At 42.0% G+C, this 21,989-nt stretch overlaps 1 long non-coding RNA gene across 1 annotated transcript; it reads left to right on the forward strand.

The window, feature by feature from the left end:
- The first annotated feature begins 5,895 nt into the window (after positions 1 to 5,895).
- Positions 5,896 to 10,419, forward strand: LOC117552336. The gene is made up of 2 exons (XR_004569933.1): positions 5,896 to 6,170; positions 10,315 to 10,419. It is a non-coding gene; the product is annotated as an uncharacterized LOC117552336 (long non-coding RNA).
- Positions 10,420 to 21,989: the final 11,570 nt, after the last annotated feature.

The following is a 21,989-nucleotide window of genomic DNA, read 5'->3' on the forward strand; positions in this document are numbered from 1 at the left end:
CATCACGTGTGTTTTACGCGCTTACATGTAGATATTAATATACTGGAGTTTGATAAGCGGAATGGCCCGCCTAGAGAGAGAACAAGAAGCGTAATGGCAACACCTAAAACGAAAACCTCAAAAGTGTGGGATCATTTCATACTTGACAATGTGAAAAAGTGCAACATTAAGTGCAACATTTGCAAAGGCGATCTAGCCTGGCATGGGAGCAGTTCATCAATGATGGAACATCTCAAAAGAAAGCATGTCGGAGTTCTGGAAGATGACTCCACTCGGTAAGTCAACTAACCTAGCTAGCTAGCAGTAGCTAGCCAATGTTTAAATTGCATGTCCTTTAACACAACTTTAGTTTTGATCACAAAACAGCAGGCAAGACGTATTTATATATATGGCTCTGTAAACGGAAGTTGTTTTCTTGCTCTTTCCTGGCTGCTAGTTCAGTGAGTTTGAAGTAGAAAAGATCGCTTTTGCCAGTTATGTGCTGAATTAGCACCGAGCTAACGCTACATTAGCAGTTAGCACGTCTTACAATAGCTGAGTTTCTTCCCGTTAAGTGGGCAACTATGCATCATTAATAGGTTGTTAAATATTTAGAAGCCCTGAGATGCTGTTTCTTGCAAGATGTTGCGTCTGCCCCGCCCCCGGCAGTCTCACAATAATAAGAGCGCTGTTAGGAGAGATGACAGGCAGGAGGCAGCGGGGGCTAACTATTTGTACACGTTGTATGGTTGCAGTATAGAGCTGGAGATGTAATTGATCGAGTGCACAAGAGAACACCGGATAATTGGGAAAACATTTAATGTGTTTGTGTCCAAATGGGATGTGTATAAGTTGTTGTTACTTGTTACGTCACCGGGTGGTGCTGGCGCACTAGCTACAGTGGCCTGCAAAGGACACACTTCAATCATATGAGAATGATCTACAGGATGCTTTTGATTTAACTTACTCGAACGATCTCCGGATTTGTTTTATCTCGTGATTTGACTTTTGCTAATTAAAGTGATAGGCATAACAAAGCTCAACTTCATTTAATGTGAAATCAAATGTAATTGATTGTATATGTATGTTTTTAGAAACTAATGTTACTCTTGCCTGACAATAAAATATGTATTTTTATATCAAATGCAGGCCAAAGAGGAGCTGTGCCAGTCCCACTGCCATGGATCAGTATCTTCAAAGGAAAAGGCATGTATCTCTCCAACAAGCCACTGCGCTAACAAACTCAATCCTGACCATGCTGGTCAAGGATATGAGACCAATGTCGATGGTTGATGGTGAAGGGTTTCGTGAAATTATCAGGCAGTTTAACCCTGAATACATCCTTCCATCCAGAACCCACTTTACTCACCTGATGGAAAATAAATATGAAGCAACCTTACTGAAAGTAGGTAGAAGTGTTTAACTCACACAGAAATATTAAACAACCTTTCTGAAGGTACAACAAGTGTTTATCACTCACATTCACTCACTTTCTCACTCCCACAGGCCCATAGAATATAATTTGTATTTATTAATTGAAAAGTAGACTTCATGAATAACAAATAAAATCACTGAAACATAATTGTATTTCAATTAAAGTGTCCCAAACATCTTAAACTGATTCTATGTTAGATGTTTACTGTATACACTGTATGCGCTTACATTGTTTAACTAAGATCACATCTGATGTCGTTTAAGGTAAAGGAGACCATTAAGGAAGTCAAAAGCGCCCTCACACTGACAGCTGATGGCAACAGAGGCATACCTTGGTGTGTCCTGCCATTTCATCAGTGAAGATTGGGAAATGAAGACATTGAATCTTGCCACCATGCCTCTTGAGGAGAGGCATTCTGGTGTGAACATCACGACATGGCTGGAGGAGGTGATAGCTAAATATGACATCTGGCCTACCAAAATAAAAGCAGTAGTTCACGACAATGGGTCCAATATTGTGGCAGCAATGCGAATGCTGGAGGAAAAACACGGCTGGGCCTCTGTGCGCTGCAGTGGGCACACACTCCAGCTCATAGTTAACAATGCCCTCAAAGAGCCCAGCATCAGCAGAGCTGTAGGGGCTGCAAGACACTTGGTTGAACACTTCAGGAGAAGCGAGCTGGCAAATCCAAAACTGAAGGTGAAACAGCAGCAAATGAACACACCACAGCATAAACTGATCCAGGATGTCAGTACAAGATGGAACAATACATACTACCAGCGCCAAATAGATAGAAGAGTTGCGACAACGGAAGTCCAAAAACGGTTATCGTCACGTGGTTCATGTAGACGAGGATCGTTCCCCGGAAGTTCATGGCGGGCAATGTGAATGCATTGATAACAGGAGATTGAACTACGATTTTTGGTAATTATTAGTGAATAAAGGTTTTGACTTGCAATATTTATACAACAAATCGATATGTGTATGTATTTACATCAATATGTTTAAAAAAATTAAATAGAATTTGCTAATATTAAGTGTTAATATTAGGATTAGTGTGAACAACTAGTTTACATGTTAGGCTAACAGTGCCTTGGTTAAAGAGCCTGTTGCTGTTTATTTATAGCTTTGAATTCTTTCAAACCAATATTATCTTCTTAAACTTGTATGGTAGTCAGGAGCATCACTTTCTAATGTTTATTGATATATTTAGAGGGAGGGGATCTAAAGTAATGCTTTAAAATTCAGATTAGATTAATGTCTACCATTTTCTTAAATTCATGGTAGTTTCAGTAATCCCATGGTAATTGAGGACACAAGTTATCTAAATGACTAATGTCATCTTTATGGCTTTCAGAAAGGACAGGTGACTATCAAAGGACTAGCAGCAGCAGCATGATGATGATGATGTTAAATGTGTTGTTTTAGGAACATCCATTGCAAATACATGGAATTCAATAAACATTGAATAGCATATCATGCAGTTTGTCTGAGCCTTTTCCTCCGTGTTGTCCTGGTTTGCTGTGCTGCCTCCCAGTCGCCACCATGGTTTGCTGTGCTGCCTGGGGATGCTCAAATCGCTCAGAGAAAGGAGTACGAATGTACGGCTTCCCCACTGACACGGAGTGGAGGAACAAATGGCTGGCTCAAGTCAGCACGACCAACAGCAAAAAAATATGTGATGTAATTATATACAAACACTGCATTTGCACTTTTTCACAAAACGAAAACCACACCATTGGGAAAGCTTAATGTTTTGTTTAATACAAAAAAACAGGGATAGGCTTGAAAAACACAGAGTTGAGACTCAGGGTGCAGGGTGAGGGTCTCAGTGCAGGTATTCAGGCTCCATTGAATCCCCCTCTGGTTCTTGTGCTGAAAGAGGGAGTAAAAGACAGGAGAAAGGGTTATACACACCTATATAGCACACCTATTGGATGGGAAATTGCCTTGGGGAGATAAGGTGTTTACTTATATAAAACAGTAGTATTAAACTTACCTTGTGTTTTCACTCTCACTTAAGTCCCTCCCCCTTTGCCATCAATCCAAAATCAGCTGAGCTGCAACATTATACAGACAGGTAATAATCAACATAATCACAAGGACACAATATGGCTCTGCTAAAAACACTCACTCTTACACGCACCAAAGTTATATTTATCTAATATTTAACTCCCTCCACCCCCGCATACAATCCCGTTTAGAAGCCCCTCTTCTCTAATTCAACAACGTTGGACCAAATAGACATTAAGAGAACGGAATTTACAATTAAAAGGCTGTTCAACGTGTGTTGCTAACTTGATTCGGTATCCTAGCTTAATCTGTTATCTGTAAACGTTCCCTAAATCTACTAATTTAGGGATAATCCACTGACATCCTTTAATACACGTTAATTTGAATCAGATGTACTGATAATATCCGCAATATAAATCTTTAAACTTCTTCTTACCTTTAAAAGTCCGTCACGAACGGTCTATTATGCTGCAACTCTATAGCTCTGCTAGCCTTGGCGCTAATTTCCGGGGAACGATTGAGAGGCTCCACGATCCGCCATTGCTGTAAAAAAGTGGTCCATTGGAGTGAACGGAGATGACGTAACTCTCAGTCTATATGGCGCTGCATACTACATGGTAGAGAGACTCCTGGAACAGCGCTGGCCAGTTACTGCAACTCTATCCGATCCTGAGGTAACTCCAAGGGGCAAACAGTACTTTGACTTGAAGCCAGATCAAAGGGTGCTGCTTGAAGAGCTGACACAAGGGTTGCAGCCTTTTCAATGTGCTACCGTTTACCTAAGTGGACAGGAGTATGCAACCGCTTCATGTCTTCCACAGCTGGTCAAAGGGCTGCAACGGTCCACACAGCAAACCCGTTTTGAGACGGGCGCAGGAAAAGCATTTTTGGCAATGCAGAAAAAGGGATAAACGAAAGATGGGGGTGTCTGAACACCATCTCAGCAGAGAAAGAAAACCCGATTGTTCTTTCAGCTTCCCTTGACCCGTGCAAGGGTCAATTGAAGTCCTTGCAATCAAAGAGGTAAGGGGGTCTGATATACAAGGCTGTGAGCAAATTCATCAGCAGAGGGTCAGTGTTCCAGGCAGAGGGGACAAATCAGCACTGGATAACCTCCTTCACTCAGACTGTCTGTGTCAGATTGAAGAAGAGGATGAATCTCACGAGGACCAAAAGCTCCAAATGGCAAGGAGCGAAATTCAGACGTACTTCGCAGAGCCAGCCATTCACAAAAAAGATGACCCTCTGAAATGGTGGAGGGAAAATAAGGGGCGTTTCCCTGTATTGTCAAAGCTTGCAAGATCTTTCCTTTGCATTCCTGCAACATCAACCCCGTCTGAGCGAATCTTCTCTGTGGCGGGGAATATCTGCTCTCAGAAGAGAGCAAGCTTCTCCCGAGATCATGTGGAGATGCTGACTTTCCTCCATTTCAACCCAGAATAATCTAGCCTAGATGCAAGAGTGTTTATCCCTTTTTAAGTTGAAATAGTTTTTTTATTTGATTAACCAGTTAAGCCCTGAGCCTGTTTTTCAGGTTTCAGGCTCGAAAATGCCACTAACACAACAAATGATATATCTTCACTTCTAAAAGGGGTAAATTAATAATTATTTTTCTCAAAGCAAGGTTACATCTGTGAGTTGGATGTAGAAGTGTCAGAATCAATATAGATGTTTTTATTTTAAAGTAAATTCAGATGGAACATAGTAAAAACATGTAAATTCTAATGTCCACCTAAAAAAAAAAACTTTACTTATAGTGAAAACCACCATTGCATGATGGGTTAGTAGACTAAAAGCTTTAGGAATCCAAAGTATAACATATAAGTACCCTGTATCAAGATTGATGCAAAACAAGTGAAATTTGACCTTTTTAAAGAGATTTAGAAAAATAAAGTCTAAGCGGACTCACCTCTGGGTAATTTGGGAACCATCGGTTCCATTTGAACTTTTTCACTGTAAAAATCATTTTATTACTTTGAATTATCACTATAGGTATTCATTCCATCCAAATACAACTGTTGTGAAAAAAATTAAAAAATAAATAAAATAAAATAAAATAAAACATAGGCCTACTCTTACAGTGAGCCTCTGAATTAGCCCCGAGCGAAAAATGTTAACCTATTACAGCACCGAAAATCACTCCTCGCTCCCTTATTACTTATCCTAGCTGCACATCCAACACATTGTTTATGATCGCAAGGAGACACAGAATCTAACGATGCCCATCTGAACAGCCCAACACTGAAAGATACAAACTCGTGACGTTATCAACAAAAACGTACATCAAAACAAATGGCGCTAGCGCTAATGCGCTAGGCTAACAATGACTTACCTTCCTCGTTGTCTGGTCTAAACTGGTCTTCAATGGCATTAAAACGATAAAAACGATGATGTAGTTAATCCATAGATTAATATCCAATGGGGTTGTGTCCCCTTTGAAATGTTCTGATAATCTATAAGCAATAAAACTGCAATTCCGTTATCTGCTGTCTGCTCTGTGCTCTGTGTGCTCTGGGTCCTCCTGCAATACCTGCTTCTTTACGTTGTAAACAATAAAGGAAGTGGGCTGCGTAATGTTGGCACGCTGGCTGGCATTCTTTATAATTTGCGCAGGACCATATCTCTGGAACCCATTGGTCGATTCGTGTGATTTACACCTTTTTCTTAACCATCAGAACCAATAGAATCGATGGGCAGTTCCCAAATCTACGTAAACATTACCATAGCGGACGTAATAGAGAAGGTAAGACGTAATTATTGTAATATTTTTTAAACCGGATGTTGTTTACTTTCTCTTTTCTGGCTGATAGCTCCAGGAATTCGAGGTCGGACAGTGATGACATTACATGTGTGGAATCTGTGGAGTCTCAGCTTTAAATCGTATATCTTGTTTGTGCAGTTAAGATAGTAATAAGGGCATTTCTACCGTGTGTTGTGTGTAAAAAAGCGTTAGCATTTTTTCGCTCAATGCTAATTCAAAGGCTTGGTATTACTCTTGTGTTTTTTTTAGCTAACAATTGTTCTTATTGTCAGTTAGCGGAGTTTCTTACCTTTAAAAGGGTATGAAACATTAATAGTTTCATAAAAGTTAAGAATCCCTGAGACATGTGAGAAAAAAAAAACTGTGGGAGGGGTCCACTGGGGGGACCTTCGGGCTTAACTGGTTAAGGGAAACTGCTGTAGTTTTTATTTTATATTGCTGCTGTCCTTGGTTTAAAAATGTTGACGGACAGATTTTTTATTTATCTTTGATATATTTCAGCAGAAAGTTTAATAAATATGTATTTTTGAATCAAGTATTTGTCTATTTTGTCTTCATTGTTAGTTTCCACATGCCTAAAACAACCTCAAACCTAAATGTAAAAGTTGATGGCTAAATAAGAGAATTTGAGAAATTGCGCAAGTAATAGTCCGAATAATCGATTAGTCGTTTCAGTAATCGATAGATTAATCGATTATCAAATTAGTCGTTTGTTGCAGCCCTAGTTTTCATGTAGGTGTCTCTTGTTACGTTTGTAGTTTTGCCTATAAATGTAAGGGTATTGATGCCCATTTAACGGTTTAAAGCTGTTAAGATCTATGAGACATAGCGAGTCAGTTTAGCACTGAGTAAATGAAGACCAACAAGGCATAGTGAGTCAACTCAGGGTTGAGTAATTGGAGTGAGTGCTAGTCGAACAACAGTTTGGAACTGTTTAAAAAAGTCCTTTTCGGGGAATAGGCTTGATTAAGGTGTAAGGCTTTATCAGTGGTTATACTGTTCTGTTTTCAACCAAGATATTGCGGGTGGATTACGGTAATCGGAGTTACAGCAGCATTACGTTAAATTTGACGACGGTCTGTTAATGGTCGCTGATAGGTCTCCATATTGGTCCCATCCTAGCGTGTTTAAATAGCAACAGATAATCATAGTGGCTTTTAAAGTCAAATATTACGTAGATAGGTTTATGGATTATGCGTAAGGTTTCCTAATTTTGAGTTAGGATATCCCTAGGATATAGCCCATTTTCATAGACTATAAAGTCAAATATTACGTAGATAGGTTTATGGCTTATGCGTAAGGGTTCCTAATTTTAAGAGAGGATATCTTTAGGATAAAGCCCATTTTTCATAGTAAACTAGATAGAAATGTTATTATTTTAAACTAAAGTGTTGTTTTGGCTTGTATTTTCTAAAACTATAACTTGTTACAGTCCGTTTAAAGATCACCCCGCCATTATTTAAACTCCACTGTGAGAGCCACATGGTGTACTTTCAAATCTCTTTGTTCTTCAGGTGGGGGTTGAAAAATCAGTGGCCATCTTGTTTTGAAAACAAACATAGGGCAGTCGCCATTTTGTGGAATGCTAATTGAAAGTAAGTTCTCATACACCTAATTTCACTCACATGAGGCTAGGCACTCCATCTTGTGAAGAACATCATACTTCTTGTCACCGTTGGAAGTTTGGTATTTGTAGGGAAGGAATATTGTATTTCTGCTGGCAAATGTGTATTGGCGGTTTTTGAAATATTCCTGTTGGCAAATGTGTTTTGGCGGTTATGTGCTGTATTGTTGTAAAGTTACAAATTAGTCATTCGGGACAAAAATGTCCACTTCCAAAAACTGCTCTAAAATGACAACAGATTCATAATTGTGTTGCTAATATTTGACATATCCAAGACTGTTATACAAAAAAAAGAGCCAGTCCCCAAATATGTATTTTTTGGAAAATAACAAATTTTCTCTGTTTTCATCATGAAAAAAAACAGCGGTTTCATGGCATTTAAAGGGTTAAAATCCTGAAAATGATTACATGTTTGGTATTTTCTATTAGGGCGGAAGTTGCTTTGAAGATTGAACCCAAAACAGTTGTGAAAAAAACCTTTTAATATAATGTTTTTATCAAAGTCTTTTGCAGTGGACATTTTTGTCTCGAATGACTAATTTGCGTAGTCGATTTGTTACACAGTGAATTGAAGACCGATTTGAAAAATTGAAATTGGAATTCCAAAATAGATCGAGAAAATAGCCTTGTTACAACAACAAAAGGCTGTTTGCACCAACACAACCAAAGTTATTGCAAAATGAAAAGTGAAAAATGACCCATGGACAAAAACGTCCACAGTGATACCGGAGGGTTAACCATATTGTAATTTTCTTCCCATTTTTAAGGAAAATAAGCTTCTTCTTGTTAAATAGGACAGTTTTGCAACAGCTATCCCTAGTGGATTGAGCTGGAAATTACAACAGCGCACTCTGCTGGTCGTAATATATACAACAATAGCGCATTTTAGGACAATGATATGCTAGTGTTATAGATGGACACATACTTCATGATACACAGATAAGACATGTGGTTTCAAAATTTGAGATAAGAAACTTTATGCAATAGTCTTTCAAACTAGACTGTAGAATATTCAAACACAAATGTATTGAAGCTAACACAAGTTATAACATTTGCATAATTCCATACACTTCAGTATGCACAGTACATACTGGATTTACACCATATTTCTATTTTCATAGTCAAAACATACACTGTACAAATAAAACTTTTATGTACTTTTTAACAAAAAAAAAAACCTTTAACTTCAAAAACAATTTAAACTTAAAAAAAAAAGCTAATGACATAGGATATTTAATAAGGAATACAAAAGGTACTAGTCAGAGGATTAATGTTTCATCTTTGATAACTTAACCAGTTAAGCCCTGAGCCTGTTTTTCAGGTTTCAGGCTCGAAAATGCCACTAACACAACAAATGATATATCTTCACTTCTAAAAGGGGTAAATTAATAATTATTTTTTCTCAAACCAAGGTTACATCTGTGAGTTGGATGTAGAAGTGTCAGAATCAATATAGATGTTTTTTATTTTAAAGTAAATTCAGATGGAACATAGTAAAAACATGTCAATTCTAATGTCCACCTAAAAAAAAACCTTTACTTATAGTGAAAACCACCCTTGCATGATGGGTTAGTAGACTAAAAGCTTTAGGAATCCAAACTATAACATATAATAAGTACCCTGTATCAAGATTGATGCAAAACAAGTGAAATCTGACCTTTTTAGAGAGATTTAGAAAAATAAAGTCTAAGCGGACTCACCTCTGGGTAATTTGGGAACCATCGGTTCCATTTGAACTGTTTCACTGTAAAAATCATTTTATTACTTTGAATTATCACTATAGGTATTCATTCCATCCAAATACAACTGTTGTGAAAAAATAAAACATAGGCCTACTCTGTTATCCTCTGAATTAGCCCCGAGCGAAAAATGCGAACCTATTACTGCACCGAAAATCACTCCTCGCTTCCTTATTACTTATCCTAGCTGCACATCCAACACATTGTTTATGATCGCAAGGAGACACAGAATCTAACGGTGCCCACCTGAACAGCCCAACACTGAAAGATACAAACTCGCGACGTTATCAACAAAATCGTACATCAAAACAAATGGCGCTAGCGCTAATGCGCTAGGCTAACAATGACTTACCTTCCTCGTTGTCTAGTCTAAACTGATCTTCAATGGCATTAAAACGATAAAAACGAAGATGTAGTTAATCCATAGATTAATATCCAATGGGGCTGTGTCCCCTTTGAAATGTTCTGATAATCTATAAGCAATAAAACTGCAATTCCGTTATCTGCTGTCCGCTCTGTGCTCCATGCGCTCTGGGTCCTGCTGCATTTCCTGCTTCGTTACGTTGTAAACAATAAATGAAGTCGGCTGCGTAATGTACTTAAGCTGGCTGGCATTCTTTATACTTTACGCAGGACCATATCTCTGGAACCCATTGGTCGATTCGTGTGATTTACACCTTTTTCTTAACCATCAGAACCAATAGAATCGATGGGCAGTTCCCAAATCTACGTAAACATTACCATAGCGGACGTAATAGAGAAGCCAACGAAGCATATCTGAAAGTGCAAGCCTGGACGGCAATACTTTATACCGAGTATATTGCCATAAATATGATGATTGATTATCAGTAAAAAATTCTACGTGACACAAAGACATTGGATTAACCTTGAGATGCGTTTTTATTCCGTTGAACACAACTTTTGATCACAAATCAAAAAAGGTAAGACGTAATTATTGTAATATTTTTGGAACCGGATGTTGTTTACTTTCTCTTTTCTGGCTGATAGCTCCAGGAATTCGAGGTCTTACAGTGATGACATTACATGTGTGGAATCTGTGGAGTCTCAGCTTTAAATCGTATATCTTGTTTGTGCAGTTAAGATAGTAATAAGGGCATTTCTACCGTGTGTTGTGTTTAAAAAAGCGTTAGCATTAGTTAGCATTTTTTCGCTCAATGCTAATTCAAAGGCTTGGTATTACTCTTGTGTTTTTTTTAGCTAACAATTGTTCTTATTGTCAGTTAGCGGAGTTTCTTACCTTTAAAAGGGTATGAAACATTAATAGTTTCATAAATGTTAAGAAGCCCTGAGACATGTGAGAAAAAAAAAACTGTGGGAGGGGTCCACTGGGGGGACCTTCGGGCTTAACTGGTTAATAATTTCATTCAAATAGTTAGAGAACATGTCAGGAAAGAAACTGAGTTGAGATTAGACGCAGAGCCAGGCTCAACTGCAGATATCAAGGAAAGGGTAAAAATCAGATCAGATGCTTTAACCTTTCCAAGTAAAAGACAGAAGACATGGAACCAAACTGAGAAACTGTGGGAACAGTGGCAAACGAGAGGACTGATTCCAGCAGATGATCAACCTGGACCAACGAAAGCACATAGAACAGCTGTAAGTGGAGAATACCTGTGACAGCAACAAGCATGGATCAAAGCCGGACAACCCCCTTGGTATGGACCTGCTAAAAGCGCTATGAACAGAGCTGACAAAATAAAATCTAGAGTGTACAAGATGAACAAGATGAAACAAAAAATAGCCTAAGCCAAACAAAGGAGCCAAAAGGGCGCAAGTCTACTGCTAGAAACAGAAAGAGGACTCTAAAAAAGGAGCCTAGTTGACACACCTGAGATCACTTCCAGTCAACACTAATTGGAAGGAGGCTGCAAGTAAACGCAGCTAACAAAGGGGAAACAACACACACTACTCTAAACACATAACTAAACACCCCTAACACACAACACAGAAGAGTCAAATACAATCTCCTAGCTTAAGTTAGACGTCTCCACACAGGAGCAAGATGTGTGAGGCGTCTGATTGCAGCAGAGCCTCCCGAGTGATAGCTGTCCCCAGGCTTTGTAGCGTCATCTCCGGCAGGTGTGCGCTGGGATGGCATGGGGATTGGAGCGTGTCGGGCCCGGCGTATATATAAAAAATAAATAAACTACCGAGTGTTTGAAAGCGTACAACAGTTTTATGATATCACTGCTCCGTCTAAGACACGAGTGGATCTGACTTTAATTACATTTGAGTCGAGTGTTTCCTCAACTTAATGTGTTTCTTAAAATAATACTTCTGCATACAGTATGTGACACTGCAAGTGTTGCACGGCCAGATATGGCTCAATAAGTTGACTCAGATAAGGAGATATTGTGATATTATGTGATCGATGATCTGATTGATGATGTGATATCAGTGTGATATGAACGATAAGTACCGGAGGCATAAAGACAAACATTTAGGAATGGTAAAAAAGGTGTCAACCAGACCTACGTAGAATTTGAGGAAAAGGTGGCCTTTTTGATCGGTGGTGTCAAGCTAGCAAAATCACGTCCAGGGAGGACAAGCATGAGCTTATTCTTTTGGAAGAGTTTAAAAATCAACTGCCTGAGAAAATTGTCACCTATCTGAATGAGCAGAAAGTTGTCACTTGCTGCTGCCGCGGTACTAGCAGATGAATGTGTGTTAACTCACAAACAATTGTTTTATCTTCCAGTTCACCGTGATCCTGTGGCAAGTGACAGAAGGGTAAAATCTCATTCCCGTGGTAGCGCCAAAGCAGCTGAGAACAGGGAGTGCTATTACTGCCGTGAGCAAGGACAACACATCGTTGACTGCCCTAGCCTAGAAAGGAAAGAGCAGTACGCAGGTAGAAAAACGCCATCCCCTATACATTTCATTCATACCAAACCGCACTCTGTAAAGAACGTTGCATCAAACGTGGAGGATAGCGCTATTAATGAGGCGTTCAGGCCTTTTATTTCGCAGGGTTCTGTGTCTTTGACAGGTGAGGGAAAACAAATTCCCATCACAATTCTGAAGGACACAGTCGATTATTCGTGGTGGTGTCTTGCCGTTCTCAGCTCAGATGTATAGTGGGACAGATATTTTGGCTTGGGGGATTCGGTTCAGCTGTTCCCTGTGTGTGCTGTAACTCATGCCATGTCCCGAAAACTAGGTGACGTAGTGGATCTGAGTGACTCCTTTATGAGTGACTCCGATCCAATGAACCCACTAGCAGAGGGTCAAGAGAAAACTAATCGTGGGTGGGATGAGGGTTTACCGTTGTTGTTCGCTATAAGAGAGACATTACAGGAGTCTTTAGGATTCAGTCCGGCCGATTTGGTTTTTGGCCACACTGTGCGTGGCCCGCTGCGTCCGTTGAGGGAGAACTGGCTCTCCGATAAGTTAAAGAAAAAATACAACATTTTGGACTTTGTCAGTTCATTCAAAGAAAGGCTGCATCATGCCTGTGATTTGGCCCGTGAGTCGCTCCGGACCGCCCAGTCGAAGATGAAATCCCGGTATGACAAAAAGACAGTTGTTCGGGAGTTTCAAATCGGTGACCATGTATTAGTTCTGCTGCCCGTTGTTGGTTCGGCCCCGCAAGCAAAATTTTCCGGCCCGTATGAGGTGGGCCGTAAACTCAGTGGAACGGATTATATGATCCACACTCTGGAACGTAGAAAAGAAAACTTGTGTGTGTCACATAAACATGCTTAAAATGTATGTTGATCGTGAAAGTGGCGCCGCTCAATCTCCGATAGTAGCGCCTATCGCCTCTGTGCCTGTCACTCAGCCACCTTACAGCCCCAGTGATGACGGGCTTAGTGACAGGCGCGCTTCTGTGTCCTGTGCGCGCCTCGGTAATTCAGCGATATTGTCCGATCTAAATGAACATTTAACACATCTGTCCTACTCGCCCCGGGCTGATATTCGCAGGCTCATTGAAAATTATCCGAGTTTGTTTGGGGATACTTACTCAAACGACTGTATTGGCTCATGATATTGAGGTAGGCGAACACAAGCCTATTAAACAGCATGCCTATCGTGTCAACCCGGCTAAGCGATAATTAATGCGTCAGGAAATGAAGTATCTCATTGAACACGGCTTCGCCGTTCCAAGCAATAGCCCGTGGAGTTCACCATCTCTCCTGGTCCCTAAGACGTCGCGTTTTTGTAACGCTTACCGTAAACTAAATGCCGTTACAAAGCCATCCTGAACACTCACAGCCGAAGTAGAAACAATAAGTGTGGCTTGATATTGAGTAAGAAAAAGGTTTATAACGCTGTGAGAATGGGTCTGCGGAGTGCATTTCCCCGCCATCCCAACTCGTCTATTACCAGCGTTCAGGGAGCTCTATGCAAGTCAATGGGACTGAGAACCCAGAAATTAAACAATGGAAAAAGAGAAATGTCCAACGAGGCGTTCTGGGGCAGCATAGACAGGTCTTCTCTGTGTTAGAGTTTTACTCCCTACAGGGTGTACTTTGAGGGTTTGTGACTCTGCAGACCGTTTACATGCAGAAGCTACAGAACACAAGGTGACGGGTCAGAACCAGAGAAGCATGACATGGGACCTTTAAAACATTATAGGCCCATCTCTAAATTGTCAGTTCTGGCGAAGGTGCTCGAACACCTAGTGAGTAAAGGTGTTTTTATGTAAAAATTACATCCTGTCTAACGGAGCGTCCACACTACAGCTTCAAAAAAAGCTTGGAGCTGGGCGTGTCTGAAGCTTGGGGATTTTATTCAAGCAACGCGACCAACAACCAATCACATGAATCTCCCGCCCCCGACATACAAAGCAAAACCCCCCGGGGATTTTATGGGAGCAATATATAGAACTCCCCAAACAGGCGAAAACCTACCAGTTTCACCCACTGTCTCTGCCACCTCCCTCCATGCCTGGTTCCTCCGGTTTGTATCCCGGTAGGTGAAGAGGGTCTTGCCATACAAAACCGGGTGATTTGCTACGGCGATAATTAGTTTCTCCTCCATCTTTTTTTGAAATATAGAAATGAATGGCAGGATATCTCTCCCAGCTTAGACGCGGTTTGATTGGCTACGGCTTGAGCTGTCAGATTTTCCGAAACGGGATTTGATTGGCTAGCGCTGGCTACTCCGGCGTCTCCGGCGTCAGAAGTTGAACATTGTTCAACTTCTGACGCCGGAGACGGCAGAGACGGACCGCTATGCTACCCACAATTCAGTTCGGCGAAAAAGCGAGGCAACGTGACGTCACCCCATTCAAAGTGAATGGGCAGATTGAAGCTGTCGACGCTGTAGTGTGGACGGGCCGTAAACATCAGTCAGGCTTCAGAAAGCAGCACAGCTGTCACGATCTGTCTTTATGGTGTTTTGTCTTGTTTCATGTTTTATGTTGAAAGGTCTTCACTTCCTGTCTTGCCTGTTTCTGTCTGCGTTGTGTCTTGTTTAAATCTGTCTGTGGTTCCCGGTCGTTAGTTTCCCTGGTGTGTCTAATTTACCCGATTGTGTTCACCTGGTGTCCCTGTGTTTTCTCCTCCCTCCTCACCTGTGTCTTGTTTCTGTGATTAGTCTTGTGTGTATTTAAGTTCTGGTTTTTCTGTCTTTTTTTGTCGGTTCGTCTTTTGTCATGACTAGTTCGTCGGTGAGTGTTCTGTTTTGTCTTTGTTGTTCACCTAGCCTTGAAATAAAGGAATTCTCACTTTAATCTGCATTTGGGTCCTACCTACTTCACACACCGTGACAACAGCACCATCACTGCAATGAAAGTGGTATTTTACGAGTATTTTAGATAATAAGCAGAGTTGTGCAGCTCTATTTATTGACCTGTCCAAAGCTTTTGATACCGTCGATCATCGCATCTTAAAGCAGAGGCTACTCAGTATTGGCATATCCAGCCATGCAGTGGGTGGTTTGTGAACTTCCTCTCTGAAAGGTCCCAATGTGTTCACTTTGATGGGCTGTCTTCTGAGTGGTTAAACATTGCTAATGGTGTTCCTCAAGGTTCTGTTTTAGGTCCACTTTTATTCTCCATCTACATCAACAGTTTAGGTGAAAATGTGGATGAAGCTACTGCCTTCACTAACTGTTCGGAGGCTCAGTCACTGGTACATGTTCATCTACAAAGCCATGCTGGGTAAACTACCATCTTATATCTGCTCTCTGAGAGAGTGGCAAGCAGCTATTGCCTGAGATCCCAGGATGTGTTTTATGACATGTGCCAAGTGCTAGGACTGTTCTAGGTACTGTGTGCTGCTCCTCTAGCTTGGAACAATATGAGCATGTTGGTTCCCCTGCATCGTTTTAAAGCTCGGATAGATGAAATGTTATTAGACATCTGTCATTATGAATAGGTTGCTAATGTATACCCCTGTAATTATGTTGCATGTGTCCTTGTTGTGTTCTGTTGTTTGTATGTGTACCCAACGTGCTGCAGGTCTCCTTGAGAAAGAGATTGTCGGTCTCAATGGGATTCACCTGGTTAATAAAGGCTACAAACAAATCCCTGGGATTGTGTTTGTTTGAAAATGTATTTTCTGTACTGTATCACAATCAGTTTAAATTGGGTTTGCACTCATGTCACAAAGAAATATAAGATGTGGTAAATGACGCTAAACAAACAGGAGAACCCTTGGCAACAATGCTTTTTATTTTGAATATCCTCAAGTGCTCTGTTGTATTTTATTAAAAGCTAAGTAACCACAAGCTTCATTACATTTGAATGTAATCGCCCAAAACCGTGAGCAGCAGGCAGTTAAACAAGAAGCAGTGAATGATCAGTTGTGCCAGAACTCTTTCACTGAACCTCTATCGTCTCCTCCAGCAACAGACTGAGCGTGTCCAGGACCTCCAGGTCCAACCTGTTCCGCTCAGTGTGCCTGAAGAGCGGCCGCTCTGAGCTCCTCTCCCTGCCCTCCTACTCCCAGGCCAAGATGTCCGCACGTCCTTCCAGCTAGCCAAGGATATTTTGATTAAATTTGCAGACATCCGTCCAAACTGCACGACAACATGATGCCGATGTCTCCGGATGACTAAAAGGCTTTATCGCAGTCCTTAGCAACGGCCATTATAGTCCTTGACTAGAGAGGTGATGTGTGGCGTGCAAATGTGAACGAAGCCAAGCTGGGAGAGGATGAGGCCAGCGAGAGGAAGGCTTGTTGGCAGAGCCGCAGGCCTCTGGAACATAAATGCTGTTATCTGCTAACGTTGCTCTTCTGCTGCTGGCTGCTGTGGTGACTCATCAGAAACACACAATTATAGAGACACATTGTGTCCAGGGTCTCGAAGTCCTGCCTGTTCCGCTCAGTGTGCCTGAAGAGCGGCCGCTCTGAGCTCCTCTCCCTGCCCTCCTACTCCCAGGCCAAGATGTCCGCCACGTCCTTCCAGCTAGCCAAGGATAAGAAACTGAACAGAAGTTCACACTTTATACACTCGACGCAAGCTTGAGAGATGTCGCCTGGAAGCTAATTGTATAAGTTCTTGGCCCCCTGTACATGTCGGAGTGGCAGTATTCTATTGGCCTGAAATCCCAAAATGTGCATGTTTTAATTATTTATTCAAGTTTGTTTTTAATCAACATATATCTAAGGTGTGATTTTATAAGGATCATTGCAAGTTTTTTTACTTGTGCTGTGGTTTTTAATGGAGTGATTTTACCTGTGAATCTTGTTGGTTTATTTCTTGGGATTGACATTTATTAGCATTATTGAAACCGGCTGCGTCTGACTGGACAAACCCCCCCATGATTGGCCGATAGTGAACGGCATTTTGTTATTAATCAATCAGACACAGCTGAGCAGGAGGAAAAAGACAGGAGGAGGTGCAAGGAGAGGAACGAACGAGAAAGGAGAGACGCTGGGAGCAATCGGACCGGGGGAGACCACATACAACGCTTGAAAACAGCTAAGTAAAGGGAAGTCACCCGGCAAACCCAGCTGTTTGTCTGTGTGGTGATATTGCTGTTGAACGTCTGTGCCACTGAGCGCTTTCTCTCTCTCTCTCACCCCCGCAGCATCAGTGTTGCAGAGTGGAGGAGTGACGCCGAGGAGGACGAGGCAGCGAGTCCTGACGGATTGACTCGTTGACAAGCCCCTCCCCCCGTGTGGAATATTACTGGACTCTGCCATTGATGACAGTATTCTTAAAGACAATAATTCTGCTTGGTCTCGGTTCCAACCAGTTTTACCTGGGAGTGTTATTTTAGCTATTTTAACTAGTATTGTCTACCTTTGTATTATTACCTTGTTGTTTTTAACCATTTTTATAGATCTATTTTAGTATTTAAATGTCATTTATTGAGTATAATAAATTACCTAAAATCTGTCCTGTGGTCCTCTATTCTTTGACGTGGAAACTAGTTGCTGGTATATAAAAAGGAACCTCACATTAGCGTGTGACATATATAATCCCTTTTCAGCATTATCCTGTATTTACTTGGCAATGGAAACCATTTGCAAAAGGCTGACCCAGTGGATAGTGTCTGTTTCCCTCATCACGGGCTGTACATCTTCAACTGCAATCCTGTGTGGCTCTCAGCGGCACAGGCTGTCATTTAATGTGTGCCTGTGGAATTCAGTAAAATACCATCAACAGCTTTGTTCCGCCACAAAAAAATACATTAACAAAATGAGGTCAGCCAAATTTCTGGGTGACACTTTACGTACCACACATTACTTTTTACAGACTTGTTGGAAGCTGATAATAATAATATATTTAATTTGTTAGCGCTTTTACAGATATAGTGAAAAGAAAAGAACAACAAATAAATATATAGTTAAAGTCACACATTAAAAGCCAGATTGAAGAGGTGAGTGTTTTGAAGGTGGTGAGGTCAGAGCAGTCTCTGATGGGTTGGGGGAGTGAGTTCCAGAGGGAGGGGGCAGCGACGGAGAAGGCTCTGTCCCCCCAGGTCCGGTGATTGGTGGGGGTGGGGATGGATAGGAGGTTGGCTTCTGATGAGCGGAGGCAGCGGGAAGGGGCATGGTTAGGGGGAAGGGGCGTGGTGGTGCAGCAGGTCTGTGAGGTAGGGGGGAGGGGTGTGGTGGTGCAGCAGGTCTGTGAGGGAGGGGTGTGGTGGTGCAGCAGGTCTGTGAGGTGGGGGGAAGGGGTGTGGTGGTGCAGCAGGTCTGTGGGGTAGCGGGAAGGGGTGTGGTGGTGCAGCAGGTCTGTGAGGCAGCGGAAGGGGTGTGGTGGTGCAGCAGGTCTCTGAGGTAGGGGGAAGGGGTGTGGTGGTGCAGCAGGTCTGTGAGCTAGGGGGAAGGGGTGTGGTGGTGCAGCAGGTCTGTGAGGCAGGATAACCAGATTTACGGCCCTGGTTCTAGTATCAGCAATGGTTTATGGATTTTACTTCAACTTGTGGCACCGTGATTTGCTGTGATGAAAGGTGTCTTTCCATGTTCTTGTAGATCAGTATCCTGAGGGTCATCAACCTGGGGCTGCGCCAGAACAACGCTGTCTGCACCTCTGCAATCCTAACAGGCTGATGGGGGAATGTTTTTTTGGGGGGGTGGTCTTCGAAAGGTAGTCTGAGGGTAGCAGTCTCTCATAGGGATCTGCCCCATTCCCTACTTTCCTTGTTAGGCAAACTGCTTAAGACGAACATGTTTAAATTGGAGATTATTGTTTGTCGACGTCCAGAGTTTTTTTGCAACTCTTAAAAAATGTTGGGGCCCCTGCTCTGCACGCCTTTCCACAATAGCTTAAACCCTCCTTTCTCCCTCTCTTCATCCCTCCCTCCTTGCTACCCTCTGTCCTGTAGAAATGCGCCATTGACAGATCTTTATCAGCAGCCCTGCTCGGGCTCACCGTTTGCCTTTGTTTTATTTCACCGACCAAGCGCTGAGCCAGGATGAGGGATTTGTGTGCGCTTCCCTCGGCAGCTCTAATGTGAAACTGGTGTATTTGTGGTCGTGACAATCCTTTTCCACGAATGTCGCTCTGGATGATAATAACATGGGTCCGTGCCTGAGGGACAACCAAGTGTGGTGAGGGTCGGCCGCAGATGGTTGTGCCTGTGGAGGATATAAACAGCGGAAATGTCAAAACAACCTCTGGACAAGTTCAAGGAGAGTGAGCAAAACTCAGAGAAAGTGAGACAGAAAGGGGGTTGAAAAGATGCCATTGAGCAAGACAAATGAAAACAGGCTTTACTGAGAATAAGACTTTTACTAAAAATAGACTTTATGAAGATTGCTTGCTTGTCCTTGTTTGTGTGAAGGCTGTGTGCAGGAGGTGTCGCCCTTCACCTTCCCGGGGCTTGGGACAAACCGGCTGTGCAGCTCCTCTTGCTTGGGACAGTCCTCAAAAAGATTTGATACTGTTGGTACTTGTAAATGTCGATAGGTATGTAAATGTACCCTTAATGTGTAACCTACTTGCTGCAGGTCTCCCTTGAAAAAGAGCTCAATGAGACCTGCCTGGTTAAATAAAAACCTGCTGAACAAGAAACTCCAGGTAATTTTATTAATTTTAAAGCTATTTGAAGTAATTACTACATCCACTGACTCTGTGTGTACTTTTCAGGAAGCAAACTCTGGCATAAATTGGATCAGAGTGTAATGCTGTCCAGAAAGACCAAGAATGGGACAGCTGACGCAACTGTTGAAGTCCAGCGGTACCTGTCCGAACCAAATATTGGACGCTTGGAGGACCCTCTGAACTACTGGCAGACACAAACATGTGTATCCACACCTCTATAAACTTGCAGTCACTTTGTTGTGCACACCTGCTTCCTCAGTTCCGTGTGAAAGGGTCTTTTCAAAGTTGTATCAAAGAAAATAAATCGCCTAAACCTGAAAACTGTCGAAAAAATATTTACATTTTTATACTTTAGTATGTCAACGATAACGAAGATTACAAATAATGTGGCTGTTTTACACCACGTCTTGTGTGCACATGAAGCCTCACGAGATGAACCTTTTAGTGAACCGGATTGCTGGAAAGCTTCATCTCGTGATCAATACTAAAAAATATTAAACTCAAAAAGCAGGCAAGGTTTAGCAAAGGAAGCAGGAACATGGGGAGAGGAACCCCACCAGTGAAGAAAATGACAGCAGGAAACATTCACAGGGTGATGACTGACTGACAATGAGTGCTTGGACATGCAGGCAAATATAGAGACCGGGCTAATTCAATTAACAACACGCAGCTGGAGAGGGCCGGTAAAGGCGGGCAGCAGGGAGATCACACATGAGTCCTGATTCATCCGGATCATTAACCCGGATCCTAGTAACGAGCTGGTCGTGACGAGTCTCCCCTCTCATTAACCCGAGTCATTTGAGTCCTACACCTGGTGTGACGTACAAATTAAAACTATAAATTGCGTCACTCGCTACTCTCCTTATAACATGTAAAATCACATTACAACGTGCCCCAGTCCATCTGCCTACCCTATAGCCAATAGGATAGCTTCCAGAAGTTATCGTTTGGCTCAGGGGAGGCGGATCGGTGAAACTTCCTGCAGACTCAGAGCCGTAACCGTAGCAGATCCAGAGATCCAGACTCATCATGCACGAGTCAACAGCAGACTCAGATTCTCAAATCCTGACTCACTGAATCAAGGGAACTTCCTTCACTTCCTGCAGACTCGTGTGGACTCAGAGTCGTCACCGTATAGCAGATCCAGAGATCCAGACTCGTCATGCACGAGCATAGCCGCGGGAACTGGGAAGTCATTTCACTTGGGGGGTGCGGACAAAAGTGGGGAGAGATTTCAACAACAGTAACATGAAGTTTTTCAGATGTACACCATTCGCAGCCCTGCCTCCAGCACCCCTACTTCCCGCAGCTATTGTGCACGACGGACTCGGAGCCGTAACCGTATAGCAGCAGATCCAGAGATCCATAATTTGTTGTAATAGCTGCTTGTCTCGAAACTCCTTTTCCCTCAACAATTTCCTTTTTCCGAGCGCCACTCTCAAACTTTTTCTTCTCCGAAATGTTCTCCTAAATAACCTTCATCTGTCACTCAATCACTCGCAATTTGATAAAGTCACATGTGAAACATATTCTCCTTCTGATTGGCTGTTAAGTGGTGCCCACTGACTGTTACGGAGTCATCTCTGGAATCCATCGATCTGATTGATTAGCAGAGCAAATTGTGACAGTTTACTTATTTAGGTTATTTGGGGTGCCAGTCAGGTCTCTCTCCTGACGTTTCAGATTTGGCTAGTCAGTCCGTTTTTGTAAATCTGCACAAAGGTGTATACATCTCACTGTAAACACCCAACATTGAATGACAATAAAATATAAGAAAGGACACAACTCAAAATCATAATCACAAATAGTAAGTGTATTTTTGAATACCCCCCCAAACAATTCGTCTTCCCACAGTTCAATGTGAAATCCAAAACGTTCCACTCCGGGTGTCCTTCAAAATAAATAAAACAGTCAATTACCACAGGAGAATGTCAGTCGGTTTTAGCAATCCAGTCCTGGTTTTTAAGGTGG

This window comes from Gymnodraco acuticeps, unplaced genomic scaffold (assembly GCF_902827175.1).
Source record: "Gymnodraco acuticeps unplaced genomic scaffold, fGymAcu1.1, whole genome shotgun sequence".
Lineage (NCBI taxonomy): Eukaryota > Metazoa > Chordata > Actinopteri > Perciformes > Bathydraconidae > Gymnodraco > Gymnodraco acuticeps.